At 33.5% G+C, this 27,216-nt stretch overlaps 1 protein-coding gene across 2 annotated transcripts in view; it reads right to left on the bottom strand.

The window, feature by feature from the left end:
- Positions 1-20,046, bottom strand: part of COL21A1 (collagen type XXI alpha 1 chain) — a 244,718-nt gene extending 224,672 nt beyond the window's left edge. The window contains exon 1 of one of the 2 annotated variants that reach the window (XM_031964705.1): positions 19,942-20,046. The gene's annotated coding sequence lies outside the window, so the exon portion shown is untranslated. Of the gene's footprint in view, positions 1-7,393; positions 7,889-19,941 lie in introns of those variants that run through there. The other variant, XM_031964704.1, reaches the window with a different exon arrangement.
- Between the last annotated feature and the right edge of the window lie 7,170 nt (positions 20,047-27,216).

Raw genomic sequence — 27,216 nt, 5'->3', positions numbered from 1 at the left:
TCTATCACAATCTTTTGAAGGAAAAATTTCTGTGAAACAATTTTGTTTCACAAACAAATGGGAGTGTTCTGTAATACTATTTCTGATTGGCTACATAAAAATTTCCTGATTAGACCCATAATATCATCACAGATTTCTCAAGTGCTTTAAAAACTTAGGGTATTTTTTATGTTTAGAGATAAACAATACAATAGAGAGGGTAGGCAGAATTGATCAAATAATTCAGTATTATTAGAAAATTCTTGCTCCTAAATTCCTGGCAACAACAGCTTAGTGCCCTACAAATTTGTAACAAGAGTAATCATTTACAGATTGTATATTCACCTGTTTTTAGGATAAAATATCCTTTCAAAAATGTTTGAAATTTTGGCCAGTAGTAGAGATGCTTTGTTCTAAATTTAAAATAACCTGCTAGAAAGTTGTTTTCTTTGGGGAGGGAGGTGATATTAAGAGGACACATGATTTAGAGCATAAAAACAATCTCCTAGTTAACTTTTGTTAAAAAAAAATGACTTCATAAAGCTCATAAGTGGTTTTTTTTTTCTTTGAAAAGGGAAACTGTTATCAATACCTAATATTTTCTCTTTGACACTAATAATGAGGAAAACAAATAGATAAGGGATAACATAATACTGTAATCTGGGTTGAAGTGACCTTGATCAAAACAATGTAGGCCAAAACAAAAACTTATCCAAACACCGAATCAAGTACAGCATTTGGCAAAGTTCCCAGAAGGTGACCAAAATTGGATTTGGGGGAAAAGCATCCAAGCTTCCTGAAATTTTTTTAGGATGTGTCCAAAAAAGGATTATAAGATCATGGACTGAAAGGTGGAAAGTAATTGAGAAGCCATTGAATCTAACCTCCTCATTTGACTTCATCTTACAGATGAGAAAAATGAGGCTGAGAAGCTGAATAGCTTGGCCCAGATCATAGAGCTAGTAGATGATCTAAAAATCCCTACTCAAATCTGAAATGGCAAAATAACACCAGAAAGCAAAACCTTTGTTGCAGAGTTTCCAAAGTTTGAAACACAAATCAAGGATAAAATACAACCTTAAAGTATCTTTGAAAGGGTAGAAATTTGTCATTGGAAAATATCTGGGTATGTTGGGAATTGTTTGTTGTTAAATAAAGGATACAAAGACTTGGCATTTTTCTCTTTTTTTCACATAAAATCTGTGCTTGTTTCTCATTATCACACTAATAGAAATAGACTTCCAAAAGCACTGGCTTTTTATCTGCTCTCTAGCAAGTTGAGATCTCTAGTATTTCTAATTCCTCTGGCCTCAGTTTTCCATCTAAAAATGCTAGAAAGGGATTTATAATAAGATCATTTCTAAAATCCATGATTCTTGATCAAGAGACATATTTTGTATTAAGTATAAACATTATACCTTGTATCTAGGTGGAATAAGGGATTAAATGATGGTACTTGGTGGAACTTGGATGACCTAAATTTGATTCCTATCTTTGACACTTCCTAGCTGAGTGATTATGATTAAATCATATGACCACTATAAAACACAATTTTCTCATCTATGAAATTGGGATTTTAAAAAAGCACCTAGCTCACATTGTTGTTGCAAAGAACAAATGAAATAATATTTCTAAAATTTTTTGCATTTTACAAAGGGCTATATTATCTATAAATAACTATATTATAAACGTTGATGTTCAGAAGTTTCAATTGTGTCTTACTCTCTATAAGTTCATTTGGGATTTTCTTCTCAAAGATATTAAAATAGCTTGCAATTTTCTCTCCAGCTTATTTTTCAGATGCAGGAACTGAGGTAAACAAGATTAAATAACCTGCCCAGCTGAGGCCAGATTAGAACTCAAGAATATAAATCTTTCTGACTATGCGTGTATTCATATGAGTTCACTGCACTATATTAATATTAACTATCATAATTATATGTTTAAGAAGGATTATCATAAAGAAGCAGCATAGCATGATAGACATTGAGACAGGATAAGGATGATATGGATTTAGGTTCTATCTCTGACATGCTGACCCTGTAATACTGAACAAATCACTTAGCCTTTCAGCACTACCTGGCCACTAAATCATAAACTAAAAAGTTGGTAGTAATTTGCATTGCTTGATAGAGTTTTCTCATCCAAAGTTTTCTATACAAATTAAATGGCAAGTCCAGTGGGCAGCACAGAAGAGGGAATAAGAGGTAGCATTTAAAGTTCATTGCCATATGGATCAAAATTTACTGCAGTTGTTTTTGGGAATGCAAAGAACTTCATTAATTTTCAAATAAATTCTCCTGGATATTACTAAACTAGCATATAAATCAGAAGGGCAAATACTGAAGCTGAAGTTTAAATATTTAATCACATAATTGAAAGACAGGACTCATTGGAAAAGACAGATGCTGAGAAAGACTGAAGAGAAAAAGAGAGGAGCATGGTAAAGGATGAAATTGATAGATGGTGTCATGAAAGCAACAAACATGAACTTAGACAAGCTTTGGAAGATAACAGGACAGAAGGACCTGAAGTTCTGGGTTTTCTGAACCGTGAAGTTTCGGGTATGACCAAACAACTGAATGATAACAAATATAAGTCAATAACTGAATGGCCTTAAAAAAAAAAAAAAAAAGTTAATGCAACATTTAAAGGATCCGAATTATTAACCATTTAGTGTCATTTACTCCCTACTTTACAAGAGAATTTTTAATTATTGTATTTATTTGTCAAATTCATTTATAGATGAAGAAACTCAATGGGCTTCCATATAAAACATTTGTTTGTAGATTGAAAACATACCTGGTAATGAAGCCCAAATCTTCTAACTACATGTGCAATTCCATTCAAGTAATACTATATTGCTTCAAAAACCACAAGATAATAGATTTAAAACCGAAAGAAACCTTAAAAGTCATTAAATCCAACCCATTTGTAGATAAGGAGAATGAGACATACAAGAGGCTAAATTATTAATCCAAAGTCAAGTGTCTAATAATCAGTTGAAGTCAGATTTGAAGTTGGGTTTTCCTAACACCAAGTCCAGTGCCATAGTTTTAACAATATGTGTTCTTCCCATCATTGTTTCATTATGCTTTAGTAGGTAATCTCCACGAGTTTCTTTGGTTAAAAAATAAAAATAAAAAATTAATCATCTTGTGGTGAGCTGTCTAAATTTTTCTAGTTTACTCTTTCAGTTAACCTTCAATCAACAAAGATTAATTAAACACCTAATATGTGCTAATCATTGTGTCAAAAATCAGGCACACAAAGACAAAAGTGAAACATCTATTACCTTCAAGGAGCTTATATTCTAAATCAGGGGCGACAATATGCTCATATCAGTAGAGACAAAATTTACATGGTGACTACAAGGTAATTTCCCAAAGGAGACACTAGCAGTTGTAGGGAAGAAAGAGGAAATGAGAAAAAAAGAAAAAAAAAAAAAAAAAAAACCTCATACGGTACTTGAGATGTAAGTCAGTAAATCAACCTGCACTTATTAAGTGTGCCTATTAGGTATATGCTTATTGACTGATTGAACGTGTTACCTCACAAGTTAAGAGGAAAGATAATGAGTTCTGTTTTGGATATGTTGCATTTGAGATGCTTATGCAATATTCAGTTGGAAATATCAAATAGGTGATTTATACTTCAAGACGAGAGTTCAAGAGAAAAACTAGGGTTAGACCTATATATCTACATTTATTTTTTGATAATTGATCCTATAAGAACTGAATGATATAACTAAGAATCTTTCATGATATTCTACTTCATAGTAGTGAAAATGTTTAAAAGTTAAAAAAAATAAAAACTTACATCAAAATCATGGCCCTACAATTTTCTAGTCATATGTATGTATGAGAGAGAAATAGAAAGAGAGCTCATACAAGCTTATGCAAGAGACCTGTCTATTTTCACACCTGTAAAGAGGAAATAATGTTTAACATAATACCTACTTCAAAGGGTTGTTGTGAGGAAAATACTTTGCAAACTTGAGAGATAATAAACATGACATTTATATTTGTCACCTAGCTTATATTCAACAGTTTTCCATTTTGGTAATAATAGTCTTTGAAAATCTAGGATCATCTTACACCACAATGAGGCATATGAATCAGTACTAGTATACATAAGGAAATGCAGTCTTTTATCAGAATTCAGTGTAATTTATTTGTGCATAATTGCAATAATATAAGCAACATGATATTATGAGTTTTATGAGAAATATTTGAAAAAGCAGAATGATATAGGAGAAGTAACACTGAACTTGAAGTCAACAAAGACATCATAGTTGTATAACACATTGGAAAAAAAGCATTTGAGGTTGGGGGTCAGAGATCCCTAGTTAAAATCCCAGTCATGTTATTCTCTTTGTGTCTTTGAATAAGTCACTTACCTCCAGTTTTCATATAAATGTATATGTGTGTATGTGTGTGTGTGTGTGTGTATATATATATATATATATATATATATGCATATACATCCACAGTACATATATGTAATAAATGAGGGGTTTAGATTAGAATCAGGGGTCCTCAAACTTTTTAAATAGGGGCCAGTTCACTGTCCCTCAGACTGTTGGAGGGCCAGACTATAGTAAAAACAAAAACTTTGTTTTGTGGGCCTTTAAATAAACTTCATAGTCCTGGGTGAGGGGGATAAACATCCTCAACTGAAGCATCTGGCCTGCGGCAGTAGTTTGAGGACCCCCGGATTAGATGATCACTAAGACCTTTCCAACTTTAATCCATAGCCTTATTTAAATTTCTACCATTAATATTTTCCTCAAGAACTTTGTGACCCTGAAGGTCACTCAGGTCAATTACAATAAAATTGTATTAAAAGAAATTGTTTTCCTTATTTTTCATTTTTGCATTATTTAAGCAATTCTAGAATTATTACAAATAGAGAAAGAAACAATCTCATGGATGGTATCATCTGAAAATAAAGCCATCATTGTGCAGAGAATTTGAAGAAGCTTTCAGATTTGAAAACCTGAGTTTAATGCATGCTTCAGCTGGGCATTTTAACAGTCTTTTAAACTTAGTGTCCTCAGGAAACTCTAAAGCTATACCTTGTCTACTAGCATGAGCAGGGGAAGTTTCTTCACTGAATGTTCTTTATACCAATGGAATCACAAGTTTAGCAATAAATAAACAAGAAAACATGAATGAATGAATGAGTAAATTAATGAATGAGTGAATAAAATTCCCTTTATCCCCCAAATCAGACCCAGTATGGGTTTTTTTCTCACCCTGGGTCCTCAATTACTTTCTCTTATATTATCTTAGACAAATTCTGACATGTATATATATAACGTTTCAGTTCATTTCATCATTTAGAAGCCTGGAAAATCCATAGTCACTTGTAAACCTGATTTTTTCATTGATGAGAGTATGTCATTTTATCATCCAGTTCTTTATTTTACAAGGATAACTTCCTTGGCTATGTATTGACTGGGAACATAAACACCCTTCAAAAGGGAACCTTCCTCTAGCCAGTTTCACTGCATTTATCAGCTTTTGTTTTGAACTGTTGCATTGATGTAGCTTGATAGCAAGGACCATATAGCTGCAGAGTTCACAACAATTCCTGGAGCACATATTGACACAGAACTCTACACAATGAGTAAAATTTGATCATGGAAACAAATTTGCAGTGCCCATATAACTATATTCTGGCAGGACAGAGGGATTAACTAAAGGGCATGTACAACATGTACATGCACAAACTGAAGTCTGAACATATTATGTATGTAAGTTTTCAGGGTTAGTTAAATGTCAGATGGGTACCTCTCTTTAACATGTCTACTGGCATTTACCAAAAACTGGCATGAACAACAACATCACTAAGAGTCATCCTGTTGCTCTGAACAAAAAGTCTTGGTACAACTAGCACTGTATTCACCACAGCACAAATGTGTTGTGACTGGACCAGTGCCTATTCAAGATTTTTTAATCCAGTTTTAGATTTTCTAATCCATTTAAGACCATTTGCAAAGTCAATTTTATCTATTTTTGTACTCACAGCTTAGCAACAGATGAAATTTTTAGCTAGCCATCATGAATTTCCAAACTTCTACAAAACTGCATATAGCATGTCTGAAATTCATCTCCACATAGCTAAAGTTTCTTCAGAAGGACTTTGGAAGGAGTTGATTTCATATGCAACCTAAGTTCTAAAAGTTTAATTAAGGAAGAAAAATTATTCTAAACCATAAAGCTTAACATCTGCAAAGCATGACAGAAATGCTGCTGAATCATCCAATATGTTTGCCCCTGTGCAGTGCCAGATTTTCATGTTACTACAACTAGATAACTAATACATACACCCCCTTCTCTGGCTTCATTTCCTTGGTTTAAGAGAAAAAATAAAAAGGCCCACTACTCCCACTACTCTTTCAAGGTAGCAAATTTCATTACGTTAAGAAATAATAATAATAATAGAATCCAAGAAGGTGGTCATATCTCCACCCCTCCTAGTCTTTTCTAGGAAAAAAAAAATACTGAAACTTTAAAGTCTGCAGAATACATAGATATGGGTAGAGCTTTGACCAGTAGTACCTTCAGGTTCCTGAGTACTCCCACCCCTTCGCACAGACAACCAGGAAGGGTTTTGTTTCTTTGCGTTTGTTTTTATAGGTGTCTATTATTTTAAGGCAGGACTTCTTAACCAATGACCCTAGAACTTCTAAAAAAAAATTGTATAACTATTTTAGCATAATCGGTCTCTTTTGTAATCATATTTTAATACCTTTTTAAAACCATTATCCTAAAAAGGAACCATATGGCTTCATCTAAAGGGATTTAGAACACACACACACACACACACACACACACACACACACACACTTTAAAAACTTTTTTTTAAGTGGTATCACAGCCACCTGAATTCCCAGTCTTGGATCTTTTTTGCTCACTTCTAGTGAAAGGCAAAAAACACTTCTGGAGGCAGAAGAGTGAAGGGGGATCTCTAACAAAAGTATCTCTGGAATTGCTTTAAAATCATGTCACCTTATCCTCTGTTCTCTCCTTTTCCCGATCCCAACACTACTACCTCACCGCCACTACACACACACACACACACACACACACACACACACACACTCCTCACCAGTAAAAACCAAGAGACTAAAGCAGAAGCAGAATTTCTCCCCAGACGAATCTTTTAATTGGTAAATGGGTACGCACTAATATCCTTGCCCTATCCTCTCTAGGCATCAGCTTTCCTGGGGCTGCTCTATTTCCTCTCTTCTCTTCCTTCTCCGGGCAAGTAAAATGCAGGTTGGACAAATCAAGGACAGCAAGGATTCTATTCATTCGCCCTTATGCCCTCGTCCGGACTACAGAGAAGTTGGCAGAGCTGTCAAATAAGGCTGGGAGGCTAGGCGCGTGCCTTCCAGGATTCTTACCTGGAGCTCTCAAGGGGAGCCCAAATAGCCGGGAACGAGAAGAGAGGAGTCAGCAGCCAGCAGAGCGCTCCACACTTCCCACAACCCTCAAATTCTTCTGGGCAGGTGAGGCAATCCAGAGCTCGCAAGCTTCCCCAAAGGACACTATGCAGAAAGACTGAGAGAAACCTGTGTTCCAATCCAGCTACGTCCCTCCGTTGCTTTTCTAGCACTGGCCGCCTCTCAGCAGCCTAGTGGATGGAAGACTCAACTAGCTGCATTCTGAAACTTTCTCTGTGTCTTGGGGAGGCGGAGTCTGAGAGATAAGGTCTCCGGCTCACCGCCCCCCACCCTCCCACTCTCTTTCCGGCTCTGAAAGCTTGAGCGTGGGTTTTGGATCACTGTCCCAAAGAGCCAATGCTTCCTCCTAGAGTCCAGAACCTGACCCTGAGCATGCTCAGATTCGCGGCTAATCCATCCAGAAGAGTTCCAGATCCCTGGTATTTGAATTTGGCGAAGACAGAATGAGTACAAAGACCTGCGAAATACTGTTTGGAAATTGAACCCAGAAGCAGAAAAGGATCGAGCAGAACTCCGAAAATGGAGACACGAAATACAATGAGGAGGTTGGGGAAAGAGCGGGGAAACACGCTGTTTGCCCTAGTCCAGAGAGGCTACACTGACATGATAGTTGGGAGAACTTAATTAGAATTTTGCTTACCGAGTAGCTAAAGGAGAGCAATCTCTTAGTTGAATGTCTCATTCATTTTCAAAAATATGGTAGACAATTCCCTTTAGAAACAAAGAGGAGATCTGTACATTACTTTATTGTGAAATAACAGCAAATGAGAACTCTCCTCAGAGAAAACCCTTCACAACGAAATACCAATTTCACTGTGTATCATTAGTCAGTTTCACACAAACAAAACTCAGATCTTTCTTGATTACTTAAACAGCAAAAATACAATAGAAATCCTTCAGTCTGTAGATTTTGGTCAATATAATCGAATCAATGTTGTTTCCATTAACAAAGAGGAATAGTCTTTGAAGTTTCTGCCTTGGTGCTCAGAAATTTTATTACCGACAGCAAATGTTTTAAGAATTATAAGAGATGTGTTCCTGAACAGGCATTCCTTTCTTCCTCGATATTTAGTAAAAAAAAAAAAAAAAAAAAAAAAAAAAAAAAAAAGGTATTTTTGCCATCCCTCTCCTCTCTTTCATGCTAAGGTGAGCTATCATTGCACTACAATTCAAGAAAAGCTCCTTTGATTCTCAATTCTGTTCCCTGCCTACTCCCAAGTGAGTAGATCAAACAGAGACTTCTCTCAGTAAGACCTTGGCTTGCACTGAGATATTAAGAAGGAAGTTTCTTTATCCTCTGTTCCTAAGACCACCACATTCTCTGAAACTAGGGTAACACTTAAGAATTCACTCTTCTCAATATCCTCTATATTTAGATTTTCTTTTTTGTTTCTTTTTTTATTTTTGATAAATACATTTGTTATTCCCAGGAGATTAATTAACAAAAATATGGGTATGGGAAATGTTCCTTTAAGAATCCTTGACACTTTGCCCAATTAATCCCCCATCCCTTAGCTATCCTACTTCTTTTCTTTTCTTCCTTCTTTTCTTCAGGAAATGGAAATGCATAAAGTCATAAAGTCTCCATGGTCAGGTCAGATTTAATCTAAATATTAAAATTGTATACTATTTCTAAGCATGTAGCAATTACCAAAAATCATCACGTACTCAAAGTAAGATGTGTATTCAACAACTGGACAACATGATTCTTCTAGGCTGACTATATCACTTGAAGAAGACTTAAAGGTCCTGAGGGGTTCTCTACAGCACCATTATCAGAGTGCTTCTAGACTCAGGGCAAATTACACCTGATCAGAAAGTTATATCCATGAAATATAATTAAAATTAATATAAAGGAATGTATTGAAGGGGAAAGTAAGGAAATGGTAAAAAGAATAATAAATAGCCTGAAAGGCATACATGAAAGGAGGGATCACTAGATCATTATTAGATAATCTATTTCAGTCCATCTGAAGTTATCTTTCATTTCAACATTTTAAAAATATCTACTTGTAGGCAGGCTAGTATTGATGCCCCAAGAATAGACTTTTTGGATTCAACCAAGTAGTAGGAAAGTCAATTCTCAGGGAGATGAACAGGCAAACCCACTAATAAAGGGAGTGTAGTATTTAACTGAAAGAAAAATATTGAGTCCTTATTATGCCACTAACTCATGCTGTGACTGTGGGCAAGACACTTCAAAATTATTCAAGCCTTGCCTTCTTCACCTAAAAGTGTGGATATGAGCACTTGCACTCCTAGCTTATTAAGGTTATGTTTTATAATCTTTAAAGCCCTAATGGTAAGATACTTTTATTAGTGGCATCTTGTCTCTCACAGATAGCCCTCCACCTTACAGAATCTAAGTCCCTCATGTCTCAGTTCAATCACTACCTGATCCATGCTAATAACCCCTTCCCCAGCAAATACCTAATCTTCCTAAGCTATTTTTATTTTTTGTATTTAATTGTTTTTTATACAGCATGTTCCAAAAATCACAGTACAGTTTAAAGCTATTAGAGTTTCCTCTTGTGACAAATGATTGGCTAATGCAACCTGTCCCTACAAGATGAGCACTTGAAGAATGCATCCATCACCTGATGCAGGTCCCCACAAAAAGGAAGCTAGGGATTCTGCTTGCAGAAGATTTGTACTAACTTTGAAAAGACCCAGTCTTGACCTCCCCTTTAGTGGACGCTCACTTTTGGTTTGTCTCATTTATCATGACAGACAAAGAAGTCTTGAGTCCTCTCCTCAAAAACCATCATTATGGATCCATGAGCATGGGCCTCGATTCTTGTTTTGATATTTATTCTTTTGTTTTAGATGAAGGAAAATAATCTGGAACCTATGGTCAGTGCATTTTGAAGAGTCAATAGAGAGGCAGTAGAGGATTCAAGAGTCTAGGAATCACATCTATAGAGACTTTTGTAGTTAGGCTAGTATTGATGTCCCCAAGAATAGACCTTTTAGATTCAGCCAAGTAATAGCAAAGATACATTTAGATCCAAACTTAGCAAAAGTGATGCTATTTAGAAACCATGTCATCCAACACCACTCTACCTATATTTCAAGTATAGTCTGCTTTTGAGGTATTAAGGAGTGGTAGGTGTTTGTACTTTTTTCTTGCAAGATCTTTGGAGCAATTATCCTTTTTTAACTTTAATTAGTTATGACTGATTAGTAAAAATTAAAATTAAATGATAATAGGTTATTAGTCACTGGTGGCTAACATTAGAAAAGAGATACCTCCAAAAGGGACCCATATGTGCAAAAATGATTGTAGCTACATTTTTTAATGGTGGCAAGAAACTGGAAATTGAGTGGATGCCCATCGTTTGGGGAGTGGTTCAATATGTTACACTATGTGAACATTATGGAATATTATTGTTCTATAAAAAACAATCAGCAAAATTATTTCTGAGAGAATTTAAGAGACTTACATGAACTGATTCTAAGTCAAATGAGTAGAACCAAAAAGTCACTGAACATGGCAACATCAAAATTATACAATGATCAATTCTTATGGAGGTGGCTTTTTTCAACGAGATGATTCAGGCCAGTTCCAAAGGCCTTGTGATGAAGAGAGCCATCTGCACCTATATAGAGGATTGTAGAGATTGAATGTGTATCACAACATAGTATTTTCATTCTTTTTGTTGTTGTTTGCTTGCATTTTGTTTTTTCTCATTTTTTTTCTTTTTTGATCTAATTTTTCTTGTGCAGCATGATAATTGTGGAAATATGTATAGAAGAATTGTACATGTCTAGCTTATATTGGATTACTTACAATCTAGAGGAGGGAATGGAGAGAAGGAAGGGAAAAAAATTTGGAACACAAGGTTTTATGAGGATAAATATTAAAAATCATCTTTGCATACATTTTGAAAATAAGAATAATATTTTTTTAAATAATAATTTAGGGGGCAGGGGAGAGGTACCACTCTCTTGCTGCTGCACTAAGAATACAATATCCCAGTAATAGTAACACTGAGAATAATTAAACTGGCAAGTGTGTCCAGAGTCCTCCTCTAGTCTAGGAATTGAGATGATGATATTAAAAATATTGCAAAAGGAGTAAAGAGTTATGGAAAAGAGTGAGAAATTAAATTTAAATGCAAAGTTTTGTTGTTCTTTTGTTTTTCCCTGAAACAGTCAGCAAATGCTTTAGTAACTAGAGCCATGTAAATGCTGTTTAAACAGAAAAATTATACTTCATGTTTTTCCCCTGGCACACCTTAGCACACTAAGGAAAAAAGTGTCTGAGAATATTAAAATTTTTTCCATTATTTTTTATTGATCCTATTTATAGCAAATTTATCTTTTGTAATGAAAAAAAAGAGGCATTTCCAATTTCACAAGTTCCCCCTAGACCTTGAAGGGAAATGACAGCCTGATTCTAGGAGTGTGAATAGGTTAAAGACTTCTCCTGAATAATTTTATTTTTTTCTCAATTAGGTCTATCAATTCATAGTTTTACCAGTAGTGTATCAATGTGTTTTATTTTGCACAATCTCTTCAACATTGAGTATTTTTTATCATTTTTATTATTTTACTCAAGTTGATCATTTGAAGTGATGGCTCAATTGTTAAAATTATAAATTTTCATATTAGTGATTTAGAACATCTTTATTCATATAAATTGAATTTGTTCTTTTGAAAACTCATCAAATATGTCTGGGTCCTAGGAAATAATTCCCTAGTTCATCAAGGTAATAAGATTTTTCTAATTCACCAACATTTGGTAGTTTTGTTTTTATTCATTAGCTTCCATCCATATGCCCCAGCTGCCTTCTCTCTCTCTTCCCCAGCTGCCCCCTTCTTACATTCATAAATTTCTTTAGGAATCTCCATCTTGAGACAGGATCTAGGTAAGTCATGTATCATTCTTTGACTGCATCATCAGCTCTTACATTGAAACATTTTCCCACCCTTCCAATATTACTCACAACTGCCAGAATTTCTTCCACCCCAACTTTTCAGTGTTTTCTAAGTGTTTTGTCTTTCTCCATTAGAATGTAAGCTCCTGGTTGACAGGAGCTTGCCTTTCTGCTCTTATTTATATCCTCAAGATACAAATGTGTCCTTTCTGATGAGTTCACATTCCAAAGAGATATGATATACAAAAGGTTTCAATTACAAGTCAAATGGGTATAAATGTGCCTGACACATATTTAACAAATGTTTCTTAACTTTAGCTTGTTTTTTTTCTAAGAAAGTTTTCTCACTCTGGTCATTTCGCTAAGTGCGTTAAAAGTTTCTTATTTCTAAAAGAGCAGATTTGAAACTTTAAAAGCATGTTTGTGAAGACTTTTCATGTCTAATTAACTTTCCGGTTTGTGTAGAACAGAAATCATTTCTGTTTGTAACAGTTCCTGATGGCAAAAGTACTCATTAGCAGAATGTAAGTAGAGAATTATTAGTTCTTTCTTATCTATTAAATTCAATGCACATATGTGTGTGTGTAATGTGTATGTCTATATATATATATATATATATATATATATATATATATATAAAATGTGTAGGTATGTAATATATGTGCCTGTGTAAGTATACATATATATTAATTCTCATTTCTGATACCACTTATCATCAAAATTTTGCTATTTAATTGGACCTTAAAGATTTAAGCAGTATTAACTAGCAAAGGTATAAATGATTGAGCTGTGCGATATTATTTCTGAACTTCTTATCAGCTTTTGAACAGTTTAGGCTCAGCATACTTTTAATCAGGAAGTCCAATTAGGACTTCCTCAGTGATCCTAAACACAGGAGATTATTATGTAGGTGGGGAAGGAGTGACTGTACTGGATAATTTCCCATAATTTCCCCAAAGATGACAAACATTCAGTAACCATAGGAAGTGGTTGTCATCTTAGAGTTAAGGTACTGGTAGGTGCTAATAGTTGTCCTGAAAATGCTCCTCAGAGAAGTTACAATTATCTCACAGTAAAGATGGGGGAGGAAAAGATATATATCCTATAGATAATATTCTTACTTTATATCTCATCTTAGTTTTAGTGTTATGTACTTTAATAATATTAAGGAAGTGTCATTTCATTTCTATGATTTTTAGTGTTTATGGTAAAAATAGATGCTGCATATTTTCAGAACTTTTCTATATTCATAATCATTTTTCTCTTATTAAGATGATTTATTATATTTATAATTATTTCTGTTTTACTTTGAAAATATCCTTTCCATTTTGGTAGAGATCTAATATGGTCACAGTGATTTTTTTTTCATTCATTACTAGACCTTCTGCTAAGTATTTTATTTTAAATTTTTTAAATGATGAATGAAAAAAATCATAAACCCACTGTGCTAAAGGGTGATAATATAAATAGAAAAGAATTACAGTCCCTACTCTAAAAGAGCTCACATTCTTAAAAAAAATTTCATATATAAAAAGTTTCAGTTACAAGTCATAGGGGAAGATCCCATGGGCTTAAGAGTATGATGATACTTTATCATTTTTTTATTTAGTAATTTAAGATTATTAAACCAGCAGCTAGTTGGGATGGTGAAAAGAACACTAAGACCTAAATTCAAATCCATCCTCAGAAACTCAATAGCTGTGTTATCCTCAGCAAATCACTTCCCTGCATACCTCAGGTTTCTCATCTTTAAAATGAAAATAATAGCACCTAAGTTTAGCTATTTATTCTTATTAATTTTAAAAATAAAATTAGCACATTTTATTTCTTTTCTTAGCATAAAAAAGCTTAGTTATATTCATATTGTTAACTTTTTGTTTTCAGTTTTTAAATATCTGGGTTTTCTTCTTCCTGAAGCACATGAAAGAGGACTTTACAAAAAACTCTAAACTTCTACTTCATAACCTGTTTTTCGGTAATTATAACCAAGTATAACTAAGTAACAATTTATTCTGATTTTGAACCTTTCTTTATTTCTAGTCCATCTCCTTCTCTTAAACATTTTAATATGTTTTATGAATGTTCTTTTTAAAAAATGTTTTATTTATGTAAACACCTGGGGAGGAAGGAAAGAGAGAGAGAGAGAGAGAGAGAGAGAGAGAGAGAGACAGAGAGAGAGAGAGACAGAGAGAGAGAGAGAGACAGAGAGAGAGAGAGAGAGAGAGCTTTAATCACTTTTTAGGTATAGTTAGAAACTATTTTCCAGAAAGATTAAGCCAGTCCCCTGCTGCACCAGCAGCACACTAGTGTGGCTGTCCTCCTACAACCCCTCTAACAATAATTATTTTCCTCATTTGTGATCTTTGCCAATATGATGGGTGTGAAGTGGAACTTCAGATGTATTTTGATTTGCATTCCTATTATTAATAGTAATTTTTTTCATTTGGTTATTCACCACTAGCATTTCTTTATCTAAGAACCATCTATTTATTCCTCTTGGATTTTCATGATTTCTGTTTTTGTGTTTATTTGAGGATTTTTTATTTTAAAATTTTTTATTTGAATCTAAATTTACTTATATTTTCTTTTTCTTGTTCTCAATATGATTTCATTGTATTGCAGTAATATGATTTTCTAAAAGACAGCTTTAGTGGCAACTCATAAATTATAACACTTATCTCATAGTTTTCATTTTATTTAAAGACCTATTCTAATCCATCCTTCTTAGCTGCTAAAGCAATTTTTCTAAAGATTAGACCAAATTATATTATATCTCTGTTTAATAAACTCCACTGGCTTTAGAGGCAAGTATAAATGCCTCTATTTGACTTTTAAAATTCTTCCATAATCCAACATTAATTTTCTTTAAATCAATCACATTTCACTTCTGATCTTTATTTTATGCTTGTGAATATGTCTAATTTCCTATTTTTCAAGACTCTTCTGTTTTATTCCTACCTGCTATCTTGAGGAGTAGCTTTTTTTTAACTTCACTATCTCTAAATATGAATTCAGAGAGCTCTCTAATATTGGTTACTTTTTACTTTGCTTAATTTTATTTTTAACAGTTTATTATTATAATCAGATATTAATCCCAAATTAAAGATAATGTTGTCTGGATCTCAATTTCTCCACACTGTTGTTTTCTGACTCTTATCCTGTCCTTAAATATGCATACCATCAACAGGAAAAGTGAGCATGCATAGAGATTCATACATAAGAAATATACATGAAGGGACAACTCACCCTTCTAACTCTGCAAGAGAGCTAACATCTTTAACCTGTGGGTAACTGGAGCCAAACAAAACAGGCCAAAGACAGAAGAGTCAGAAATCAGAACAGAAGTTTAATTTCAAAGTGAGGGAAAACGCTTGCAAGCAAGGATATACGTGTGAGAGGCTGCTCTTGAGGGGGAGCTTGAGGCACTGTAGGAAAGTCTCAATACTTATAGCTTCACAGTGAGCAATCACAGCTCTGGCAATGATGTGGTAACAATAACAATATGACAAATTTAATTCATAGTGGGACTTCATGACCAGACACAGTCCTGGGATTTTGCTATGAGTGATATAACCCACAGGATGAGTTTAAAGGATTATTGTTATGCTAAGCTCGGGGCACAGTACACTTGCTGGGTCTTACTTCAGGGGAAAAAAAAAGATATTACCTAATATCTCAACATTTCCCTCTTTTGGTCAAAAGTACGGAGTCTTAAAGAACTATAGGTTCTTTATGTCCAATAAGGGAGGGGAAGTATAAACCAAAATGCCAAGTGAGGAGTGCAATGCTAGGATGAGAACAAACCTAGGAGATTCCTTGAAGGGACTTATTGTGGAGATGTATCTCAAGTATCACTAGTTATTTTTTCACATGCAAGCAAAAAAGGTGGGGGACAAGAATATAGAAGAAGAAAATGCCAACACATGCTTAAATCAGGGCTTTAGGGTGAACATATTAAAAAGGGAAAGAGGAAAATAAACTAGGACAGTGTACTTAGCTCTCATTTGGAATTGTGGGACAGCTGTCTAATCTGGCTGTTAATTACTTCTAGCTATAGATGAACTTTGAGGTTCATGGAGAGTTCTGCTATCCTATCAAGAGCAGGGGCTTTCTTTAGATGAGTCATGAGTACATATCCACAAATTTGACAACTGTGGTCAAAAGGACCTGGTAAGGCCCCTTAGAGAAAAATCCTTGCATGAATCTTTCAATCTGAATTTCTGTTCAATATAACATAGATCCTTAGTTAAGCATATAAAGATGGTCCAAATTCCCAGTCATGAAGTATTAGGTTCGAACAATGCAATAAAGTTTTTCTCACAATTCTCATATTTGCATAATTAAGTCACATGCAGATCAAACTACTTAAACGACTAATTCTGAGAAGGGAGATTCAACAAGACAATCAAGAAAACATAAACATCTTGAAACAAAAGACTAAAGCAATACAATAATTATTAGCAATATTAACTGATAGCAAGTCTCCTTGTATCCTAGTAAAGTATTCTTAATGTCTATTTAATCAATACATTTGAGTCCCAGATATCTCATGTAGTTGTCTGATACCTAGCTATCTTTTCTTAGACAGCTCTAAAGGTGGCTCTGCTTCTCTGCCTCCAAATCTAGAGGTCCCTAGATAATTCTGCTATTATATGATTAAAATTTGCTTCTTCAAATTTGAAACTTCAGAGAAATTCAGGTTATATTTCATTTGTAGTGTCTTTCCTTAGCTAAATCCTAAACCTGATATAAGAATACTTTTTTGTAAATTTATTTATTTTTAATACATATCAATTTTACAAATCATGTTGGGAGAGAAAAAATCAGAGCAAAAGAGAAAAACATGAGATGCTAAAAAAAAAAGAGAGAGAGAGAGAGAGAGAGAGAAACAAAAAAAAAAGTGAATGTAGCATCTATTGATTTACATCTGTCTCAGTTCTTTTTCTGGAAGCAGATGGCATTTTCTATCCAAAGTCTATTGGGATTGCTTTGGATCGCTGAAATACTGAGAAGAATCAAGACTTTCATAGTTGATCATCCCACATTCTTGCTGTTTTTGTGTATAATATGTTCCTTGTTCTGCATGTTTCATTCAGTTCATGGAAATCTTTCAAGGCCTTTCTAAAATCAGATTGTTCATCATTTTTACATAACAATAATATTCCATTACTTTCATAAACTACAATTTGTTCAAAATTTTCCCCAATTGATGGACATCTAATCATTTTCCAATTTTTTGCTACCACAAAAAGAGCTGCTACAAACATTTTTGTACATATGGGCTCTTTTCCCTCCTTTAAGATTCCCTTGGGATACATTTAGTAATGGCGCAACTAGGACAAGAGTATGCATAATTTTATAGCCCTTTGGGCATAGTTTCAGATTGCTCTCCAAAATGGCTGCATCATTTCACAACTCCAGTAATAATGCATTAGTGTCCCAGTTTTCCTACATCCCCTCCAACATTTATCATGAACTTTTCCTGTCATCTAAGCCAATCTTAGAGGTGTGAAATGGTACCTAACAGTTGTTTTAATTTGCATTTCTCTAATCAATAATGACTTAATATATTTTTTCATATAACTATAAATGGCTTAAATTTTGTCATGTGAAAATTGTCTGTTCATATCTTTTGACCATTTATCAATTGAGAAATGACTTGTATTCTTATAAATTTGACACAGCTCTTTATATATTTAAGAAATGAGACCTTTATCAAAACACTGACTGTAAAGATGTATCCATTGTATCCATTTTTGACCTTATTTTAATATGAGGTATGAGATGTAGGTCTAAATGCATTTCTGACATATTATTTTCCAGTTTTCCCAACAATTTTTGTCAAATAGTGAGTACTTATTCCAGAAGCTAGATTTTGGGGGTTTATCAAATACTAGACTGCTATAGGCTTTGATTATCGTGTCATGTATATCTAATCTATTCTACTTATCCCACACTCTATTTCTTAGCCAGTATCAAATGGTTTTGATTACTGCTGCTTTATAATATAGTTTTAGGTTTGGTACTGCTAAGCCACCATCCTTTGTATTTTTTTCACTAATTCCCTTGATATTCTTGATCTTTTGTTCTGCAAGACAAATTTTGTTATTTTTTTCTAATTCTATAAAATAATGTTTTGGCAGTTTGATTGGTATGGCATTGAACAAGTGGACCAATTTAGGCAAAATTGTCATTTTTATTATATTGGCTGGGTCTAGTCATGAACAATTAATATTTTTTCCAATTGTTTAGATCTGATTTTATCTTATGAGGAGTGTTTTGTAATTGTGTTCATATAGTTCTTAGATTTGGCTTGTCAGAAACCCAATTATTTTATTTTGTTCACAGTTCTCTTTCTCTCTCTTGTTGATGGGTTTTGTCAATAATATGCAGAAATGCTCATGATTTGTGTGGGCTTATTTTATACTCTGAAACATTGTGAAAACTGTGAATTGTTTCCAGTAGATATTTGGATGATTTTTTGGGATTCTCTAAGTATATCATCATATCATCTGCAAAGATGCAAAGATGCAAAGATCATATCAGCTGCAAAGAGAGTTTTATTTCTTTTCTGCCTATTCTAATTCCCTTAATTTCTTTTTCTTTTCTTATTGTTAAAGCCAACATTTCTAGTACAATGTTGAATAATAGTGGTGATAATGGGCACTCTTGTTTCACCCCTGATCTTATTGACAATGTCCAGCTTTTCTCCATTACAATTAATGCTTGTTGTAGAGTTTAGATAGATACTGCCTACTATTTTAAGGAAAGCTCCCGTTATCCCTGTAATCTCTAGCGTTTTTGATAGGAATGGGTGCTGTATTTTGTTAAAAAATATTTTTCTGCATCTATTGAGGTTATCATTTGATTTTTGTTGAGTTTAGTATTGATATGGTCAATTATGGTAATAGTTTTCCTGATATTGAACCAGCCTTTCATTACTCACATAAATCCCACATAATTCAGTATATTATTCTGCTAATAAATTGCTATAATCCCTTTGCTAATATTTTATTTAAAATTTTTGCATCAATACTCCTTAGGGAAGGGCAGTGAGCCAAGATGGTGGAAAATAGACATGTCTTTATCTGAATGTCACTTTGTGTTCCACAGATCAACACCTGATCAAGCCTCTGAACTGGTTTGGAGGCACGGAACCCACAGATATTTGGAGTGTAACAAATTTCCAGAAGAAAATACTTTGGAAGAACTTCAGAAAAAGTTTGTTTCAATCATGCAGGGAGGGGGCAGCAGAGCCCAGTCACAATTTAGGGAGAAAGGGGTCTATGCACTAGGCAATCCTTTGGAAGGATCTTGGACTACTCTGTCCTGGTTATAAGCTAGTGGTAAAGCTGATTGCCTGTGAGACATTGAAAGTAAACACAAAAGGCAAATAGTGAGCCACTGAATCCCAGAAAAACATAGCACTGGGCCATGTCTACCCAGAACCAGAAGTCAGTCAGCTGCAGTGGTCTTGGAGCAAACTAAAGCAGCTGTCACCCCTTTGCCTTAAGAGCAAATCTCAACCTTTAAAAAATGAGCAAAAAAGTAAAAAAAAAACAACCCTCAGATCATACACAGCTTATATGGAGAAAGAGAAGAACATACCTAAAATTCTGAGGATCCTGAAAGTAGCTCATGTCCAGACAGATCCCTCAAGGATGATATAAATTGATTATCTTTTTACAAGGGTCTCTTAGAAGAATTCAAAACAGATCTAAAAGAGAATAAGAAGAAAAATAAAGAAAGGAAATGAGATCTTTGCAAGAGGGTTTGGAAAAGGGAAAAAAAGAAATTATCTGAAGAAAACTCCTTTAAAATAGATTTGATGAAATGGGAAAAAAAACAGCACCTTGAAAAACAGAATTTGTGAAATGGGGGAAAATCCATACAACTAAACAAATCATTAAAAATTCAATTGGACAAATACAAAAAGAACTTAAAAAGTAAATAAAGAAAATAATTGATTAAAAATCGGAATGGAACAAATGTTCAGCACCTCTATATGCTTACTTGCATAAAAAAAGAGAAAGAGAAGATCAATGAATTGGGCTTGCATTTTTTTGCAATTAAAAAAATTAGAAAAAGAACAAATTAAAGCCCCCCAATCAAATACCAAACCTGAAATTCCAAAAATAAAAGGAGAAATGACTAAAATTGGAAGTAAAAAATTATTGAATTAATAAAACTAAGAATTGGTTTTATGAAAAACAACAACAAAATAGATAAATCTTTAGAAAAAGAAAAGAAGAAAATCAAATTGTTAGTCTCAAAAATGAAAAGGAGAACTTTCCACCAAAGAGGAAATTAGAGCAATAATTAGGAGTTAGTTTTCCCAACTTTATGCCAATAAATTTGATAATATAAATGAAATGGAGGAATATCTACAAAAGTATAGATTGCCCAGATTAACAGAAGAGGAAATAAATTACTTAAATAGTTACATTTTAGAAAAAGAAATAGAACAAGCTATTAATCATCTCCCTAAGGAAAAAAAATCCCCAGAGCCAGATGGATTTACATGTGAATTCTACCAAACATTTAAAGAACAATTAACTCCAATACTATATAAACTATTTGAAAATATAGGGAAAGAAGGACTCCTAGCAAACTCGTTTTATGACACAGACATGGTGCTAATACTTAAATCAGTTAGGATGAAAACAGAAAGAAAATTATAGACTTTGAAGTCTGAGTTAGCTCTCTGTTGACCTCAGGCTCAGCCAGAGTATCAGCAAAAGTCCTTGGTCTTTGGGGGAAGAAGTAAAGGAGATAGATGAAAACTCCACAAGCTCTCTACAACCTCCTCTCTCCTCCTTGTCCACAGCCAAAGTGACCCTGGCTTGTCTTACTCCACCCCTTAATCCCTCCTACAATTATCTGTATGCACCAAAAGATTGAGCCAGCACAAAATAGTGAGAAGGGCCATTTTCCAAGCATATGCTAATAGAGTATTGTCCAATTGGTAATTAGCCTTAAGTGCTCAGTTGTCTGATTCCAGTGCACCAACTCAGTTTCAGCCCTTTACAATAGACAATAGACCTAATGTATATTGATGCAAAAATCTCAAATAAAATATTAGCAAAGAGCTTACAGAAAGTCATCCCCAGGATAATACACGATGATAAAATAGAATTTATACCAGGAATGCAGGACTGGTTCAATATTAGGAAAACCATTAGCATAATTGGCTATATCAATAACCAAACTAACAAAAACCATATGATTATCTCAATAGATACAGAAAAGGCATTTGATAAAATGCTACATCCATTCCTGTTAAAAACACTAGAGAGTATAGGAATAAATGGACTTTTCCTTAAAATAGTCAGTAGAATATTTTTAAAACCATCAGCAAGCATTACATGTAATGGGGATAAATTGGAATCATTCCCAATAATATCACCATTACTACTAAGTATTTTATTAGATTCAGATAAGAGAAGAAAAGGAGATTAAATGAATTAGAGTAGGTAATAAGGAAACCAAATTATCACTTTTTCCAAATGATATGATGGTATACTTAAAGAACCCTAGAGAATCAACTAAAAAGTATTAGAAACAGTCTACAACTTTAGCTAAGTTTGAGGATACAAAATAAATCCACATAAATCATCAGCATTTTTATACATCACTAACAAAATCCAACACCAAGAGATACAAAGAGAAATTCCATTTAAAATAATTGTTGATAGTATACAATATTTGGGAATCTATCTGCCAAGGGAAAGTCAGGAACTATATGAGCAAAACTATAAAATGCTTTCCACACAAATAAATCAGATATAAGCAACTGGAAAAATAACAAGTGCTCTTGGATAGGTCAAGCAAATATAATAAAGATGACAATACTACCTAAACTAATCTATTTATTTAGTGCTATACACAATCAAACTCCCAAGAAACTATTTTACTGACCTAGAAAAAAACAATAACAAAATTCATCTGGAAGAATTAAAAGGTCAAGAATTTCAAGGGAATTAATGAAAAAAATACAAATGAAGGTGGCCTAGCTATACCAGCTCTAAAACTATATTATAAAGCAGGCATCATCAAAAACCATTTGGTATTGGCCAAGAAATAGAATAATTGATCAGTGGAATAGGTTATGTTCACAGGGAAAAATAATCAATAACTATAACAATCTAGTGTTTGACAAACCTAAAGACCTCAGCTTTTGGGATAATAACCCACTATTTGACAAAAACTTCTGGGAAAATCAGAAATGAATATGGAAGAAACTAGGCATTGACCCACATCTAATACCACATATCAAGATAATGTCAAAGTGGGTTCATGATCTAGACATAAAGAATGATAATATATTGTTTGGTAAGAAATGACCAACAGGAGGATTTCAGAAAGGCCTGGAGAGACTTACAGGAACTGATGCTGAGTGAAATGAGCAGGACCAGGAGAGCATTATATATTTCAACAACAATACTATATGATGATCAATTCTGATGGACATGGCCCTCTTTAACAATGAGATGAACCAAAGAAGCTCCAATAGAGCAGTAATGAATTGAACCAGCTACACTCAGCGAAAGAACTCTGGGAGATGACTTTGAACCATTACATAGAATTCCTAATCCCTATATTTTTGTCCACCTGCATTTTTGATTTCCTTCACAGGCTAATAGTACACTATTTCAAACTCCGATTCTTTTTGTATAGCAAAATAACTGTAAGGACATGTATGCTTATATTGTACTTAATTTATACTTTAACATACTTAACATGTATTGGTCAACCTGCCATTGGGGGGAGGGGATGGGGAGAAGCAAGGGAAAAATTGAAACAAAAGGTTTGGCAACTGTCAGTGCTGTAAAATTACCCATGCATATAACTTGTAAATAAAAAGCTATAATAATAAAAAAATATAAAAGAATGATAATATAAACAAATTAGAAGGACATAGGATAGTTTACATCTCACATCTGTGGAGGAGGAAGGAATTTATGACCAAAAAAGAACTGGACATCATTATTGATCACAAAATAGATAATTTTGATTATATTAAATTAAAAAGGTTTTCTACAAACAAAACTAATGCAGACAAGATTAGAAGGGAAGCAATAAACTGGGAAAACATTTTTACAGTCAAAGGTTCTGATAAAGGCCTCATTTCCAAAATACAGAGAGAATTGATTCTAATTTATAAGAAATCAAAGCATTTTCTCCAATTGATAAATGGTGAAAGGATATGAACAGACAATTCTCAGATGAAGAAATTGAAACTATTTCTAGCCATATGAAAAGATGCTCCAAGTCATTATTAATCAGACAAATGCAAATTAAGACAACTCTGAGATACCACTACACATCTGTCAGACTGGCTAGAATGACAGGAAAAGATAACAACAAATGTTGGAGGGGATGTGGGAAAACAGGGACACTAATACATTGTTGGTGGAATTGTGAATACATCTAACCATTCTGGAGAGCAATTTGGAACTATGCTCAAAAAGTTATCAAACTGTGCATACTCTTTGATCCAGCAGTGTTTCTACTGGGCTTAGATCCCAAAGAGATTCTAAAGGAGGGAAAAGGACCCACATGTGCAAAAATGTTTGTGGCAGCCCTTTTTGTAATGGCAAGAAACTGGAAACTGAATGGATGCCCATCAATTGGAGAATGGTTAAATAAATTATGGCATATGAATGTTATGGAATATTATTGTTCTGTAAGAAACAACCAACAAGATGAACTGATGCTAAGTGAAATGAGCAGAACCAGGAGATCGCTGTACATAGTAACAAGATTATATGATAATCAAGTCTGATGGATATGGCTCTCTTCAACAATGAGATGATTCAAATCAGTTTGAACTGTTCATTGATCAAGAGAGCTATCTACATCCAGAGAGAACTGAGTGTGATTCACAACATAGCATTTTCACTCTTTTTGTTGTTTGCTTGCATTTTGCTTTGCTTCTCTCTTTTTTTTTCTTCTGTGGCATGATAATTGTATAAATAGGTATACATATATTGGATTTAACATTTATTTCTACCATATTTAACATATATTGACCTACTTGCCATCTAGGGGAGGACGTGGGAGAGGGAAGGAGTTGGAACACAGGGTTTTGCAAGGACTAATGGTGAAGAATTGTCCACTGTTTTTAAAAATAAAAAGCTTTAATTAAAAAAATAGATTTGATGAAATGGAAAAAGTATATAACTCCTTACAAAACAGATATGAAAAAGAAACCAATTCATTGAAAAGCAGAATCTGTGAAATGGGGAAAATGCAATGAGAAAATAACTCATTTAAAAGTTCAATTGGCCAAATGCAAAAGGAGATAAAAGAAAATAATTTTTAAAAAATAGAATTGAACAAACGGAAGTGAATGACGCAATGAGGCTATAAAAATCAGCCAAACAAAACCAAGAAAATGAAAAAATAGAAGAAAATGTAAGATATCTCAACATATCTTACAAAACAACTCAACTTACAAAACTCAAGACAACTGATCTGAAAAATAGATCTAGGTGAGACAATCTAATAATTATTGAACATTCTGAAAATCATGATGAAAGAAAGAGCTCAGACATCATCTTTCAGAAAATAATCAAAGAAAACTGCCCTAATATCCTACAATCAGAAGGTAAAACAGTCATTGAAAATATTCACCAATCACCTCCTAAAACAGGAGAAAATGAAAACTCCAAGGAACATTGTAACTAAGTTTCACAATGACCAAATCAAGGAGAAAATACTGCAAGCAGCCAGAAGGAAATAATCCAAATATAGAGGAGTCACAATCAGGATTGCCCAAGAGCTAGTAGCTTCCACTTTAAATTATCAGAGGACATGAAATCTGATATTCTGAAAGACAAAGAAACTTGCATTACAGCCAAGAATCCAGGAAAACTGAGCATCATCTTTCAGAAGAAAAAGATGTACATTCAAGGAAACATGAATGTCATTTATTTCTAATGAAAAGGCCAAAACTGAAAAGAAAATATGATCTTCAAATATAGAATTCAAAAGAAGCATAAAAAGGTGAAAAGAAAAGAAAAAAATAACTTTCTTTTAAAAGTTGAAAAGATTATATCCCTATATGGAAAGATGATATGTTCAACTCTTGAGATCTATATCTCTATTATGTGTAAAATTAGGGAGCGCAGATATAATTTGATTGTAAACAACAAATTTTAGGATTCTGGCTTTTAATATAATCTGTTATCCACTTCTGTATTATGGGATAATTTATCCTATTCAAATTCACAGTTAAGATGACTAATTGTATTTTTAAAATATAAAAATAAACTAAAGAAGGAAAGGTGATTCAACTGGAAGAAGAGGAAAATGGAGGTAAAATGGGGTAAATTATATCTCATGCAGCAACAAAAATGACCTATTACAATTAAGGGAATGAAGGAAGGAGAATGATCATTGTGTGAATCTTTCAACTGATTTGACTCAAAGAGACACATTTAGCTTCACAGAGAAACTTGTATCACCCTACAGGGAAGTAGGAGAGGAAAGAGGAAAGGAGCAGGCTAATAGAAGGGAGAATAGAAGTAGAAGGAGAAAGGTATAAGAAAGGGTGAGGGGATGCAAAAGGGAGGACTATTTCAGAGAAGAGGAAGTCAGAAGCAAATGCTGGGGAAGAGAAAAGGGGGAAAAGGGAAGAGAAAAGTATAACTGGGAGAAAATAAGATGGCAGGAAATACAGTTAGTCATTTCAACTGTGAATGTGAATAGGATAAATTATCCCATAATACGGAAGTGAATAATAGACTGTATTATAAGCCAGAATCTTAAAATTTGGTGTTTACAAGAAACACATTTAAAGCAGAGTGATACATTTAGAGTAAAGGTAAAAGGCTGGAGCAGAAACTATTATCCTTCAGCTGAAATTAAAACAAAACAAAACAAAACAAAAAAAGCAGGGGTAGCAATCCTGATCTCAGAGCAAGCAAAAGCAAAAATAGATCTAATTCAAAGAGATAAAGAAGGAAACTACATTCTACTTAAAGGTACCATATATAATGAAGTAATATCAATACTAAACATATATGCACCAAATGTTATAGCATCCAAATTTCTAGAGAAGTTAAGAGAGATTCAAGAAGAATTAGTGTAGGATCTCAACCTTGCTCTCTCAGAACTAGATAAATTGAACCACAAAATAAATAGGAAGTTAAGAATTTAAATAGAATTCTATAAAAGTCAGATATGATAGACTTTGGGAGAAAATTGAATTGAGACAGAAAGAAATATACTTTTTTCTCAATAGTACATAGAACCTATACAAAAATTGACCATGTATCAAGGCATAAAAACCTCAAAATCAAATGCAGAAAGGCAGAAATAATAAAGGCATATTTTTTCAGATTATGATGTGATAAAAATTACATAAAATAAAATACCAGGGGAAAATAGACCAAAAATTAATTGGAAACTAAATAATCTAATTCTAAAGAATGAGTGATTAAAATTGAAAGTAAGGAAACTACTGAATTAATAAATAAAATTGAGTTGGTTTTATGAAAAAAAACAACAAAATAGATAAACCTTTAGTTAATTTGCCTAGAAAAAGAAAAGAAGAAAATAAAATTGTTAGTATTAGAAATGAAAAGGGATAATTTTCCACCAATGAAGAGGAAATTAGAGCAATAATTAGGAGTTATTTTGCCCAACATTTGCCCAAATTTGATAATCAAAGTGAAATAAAGGAATACCTACAAAAATATATATTGCCCAGGTTAACAGAAGAGGAAATAAATTACTTGAATAGTTCCCTTTTAGAAAAAAGAAATAGAACAAGATATTTATCAACTCCCTAGTATTCATTAGGGAGATTGGCCTCTAAAAAATTAGAAATTTAAAATTTCCCTTAAAAACTGCTTTGCCTGCAGCCCATACATTTTG

Source organism: Sarcophilus harrisii, chromosome 4, assembly GCF_902635505.1.
Source record: "Sarcophilus harrisii chromosome 4, mSarHar1.11, whole genome shotgun sequence".
Classification (NCBI taxonomy): domain Eukaryota; kingdom Metazoa; phylum Chordata; class Mammalia; order Dasyuromorphia; family Dasyuridae; genus Sarcophilus; species Sarcophilus harrisii.
Note: the sequence above shows the minus strand (reverse complement) of the source record. Positions and strands in the feature narration are given on the sequence as shown.